The sequence below is a fragment of the Pteropus vampyrus genome, unplaced genomic scaffold, assembly GCF_000151845.1.
Source record: "Pteropus vampyrus isolate Shadow unplaced genomic scaffold, Pvam_2.0 Scaffold975, whole genome shotgun sequence".
Classification (NCBI taxonomy): domain Eukaryota; kingdom Metazoa; phylum Chordata; class Mammalia; order Chiroptera; family Pteropodidae; genus Pteropus; species Pteropus vampyrus.
In genome coordinates, this window is record NW_011889756.1 from 16,591 (window position 1) to 18,525 (window position 1,935).

The 1,935-nt window shown below is 42.2% G+C and overlaps 1 pseudogene; it reads right to left on the reverse strand.

Annotated features, from left to right (window-relative positions):
* Positions 1-1,023: 1,023 nt before the first annotated feature.
* Positions 1,024-1,788, reverse strand: LOC105309983 (annotated as a pseudogene).
* Positions 1,789-1,935: the final 147 nt, after the last annotated feature.

Sequence of the window (1,935 nt, forward strand, 5' to 3'; positions counted from 1 at the left end):
AGAGGAGCAGGGACTACCAGTATCAGCCACAAGAAGACATAGGACTGGATTCAATATAGACACAGAGACCAATGGTACAGCATCAAAAGCCTAGAAATAAACCCCTGCATATAGGGTCAATATTTAGCAAGGGAGACCATATTGGTTTGCAATCTCTGGGGCTTCCAGGGTGAAATTTGAAACTAGTCCCCATGCACAGAGGGCCATATTGAGACCAAAGGGAGAATCAGATCACTCCAGATTGTTATGGGAAAGTTTTCTGAAGCTAAAGAATTTACATACAAGGCTTGTCTTCAGCGGCCACAACAGAAGATCTACACACCTGCCCACCAAATCTTAAATATTTATGTATAAAAGAGACCTTAACTGGGTTCAGTCATGTATGACAACGAGATGGTCTCAACAACACATTACATGGTCAAGGCTAGATCTTTGGACCAGCTTCTAGTGGAGAGTAAGCAAGTGGAATGAACATTCCAAGGACAGGGGAAGGGCAAGCTGACTCTAATTGCCCAGGTCCAGCTCTTGGGTTAACTGGAAGTCACACCTTCCTGATGACCTCCTTCAATAGATCCAATCATCAGTATTTATAAAACTCCCCAAAGAATTCCAATAAAATCCACAGACATTACCTTCATCCTCATAAATTATCTGAATAAATAAATTCGACAGATGCAAAATTTATATGGAACATATGCAGAAACTGTTGAGTTTAAGTAATTTATATGGAACATATGCAGAAACTGTGGAGTTTAAGTAAATAATAAGAGTCATGCATTTCACCTGCATAGCAGAGTGGTTGAGGAGAACCTCTCATGCATTCATTATGATGTACAAAGGATCTCAGGATGCTCTCCCAATTCAGGGAAAGATAAATCAAAAGAAGTGACACCCACAAGTGAAGCCTGGAGAGGAATAAAAACCATGAGACTAAAATGAATGTGACCAAACACACAGTATTCATTTTTCATGTTTGGTTTTGCTGGGTTTTCCAACCACACTTCAAAAACAGTTACATGGATATTAAGACCAGACTGTTTTGCTCTGGAGTCTCCCTAGGGCACTCTTAATGTCCCTGTTCCTCAGGTCATAAATGAAGGGGTTCAGCATGGGGGCAACTACAGTGTACATGGCTGAGGCCACCACATCATTCCTGGGGGAAGGCAACAATGCTGATCCAAAGTAAACATCGATGCCTATTCCATAAAATAAGCAAATAACTGACAGGTTGAGAGCCACAGGTGGAGAAGGCTCTGTACTTCCTCCCTATTGACGGAACTCTCAGAATGGAGGAAACAATTTTATAGTAAGAGAAAAAGAGGCCTGAGATAGGGAGAAAATCAGAGATAGCCCCAACAAAATACATGACTATCTTAACGATGAAGGTGTCAAAGCGGGCAAGACGAAAGAGTTGAGAAGGGTCACAGAAGAAATTAGAAACTTTACATCCTTGAAGCAAGTATGTTGTAACACTATTGATTAGTGCAGCTAGGAGTCCAAAAGAGATAATAAAAAATGACACCAAAACTAAGAAGCAGCAGAGGCATGGGTCAGTGATGACTGAGTAGTGCAGAGGGTGATGGATGGCCACAAACCGGTCATAAGCCATCGTAGTCAGCAGCATACCATCCATACATCCAAGAAGGATCAAAAAAGACATCCGGTCAGGCAGTCTTTATAGGATTTGACTCTGCTGTGAGTTTGGATGTCTACAATCATCTTTGGGATGGTGGTCGGGATAAAACAGATGTCAGCCACGGAAAGGTTGGAGAGAAAGAAGTACATGGGGGTTTAGGGGTGGGAGTCTAAGCTGACCGTCAAGATGATGACCAGATTCCCCAATATGGCAATCAGGTACATGGACAGAAAAAGCCCAAAGAGCAGAGGCTGAAGTTCTAGATCATCTGAGAGTCCAATGAGGAAGAATTCTGATAC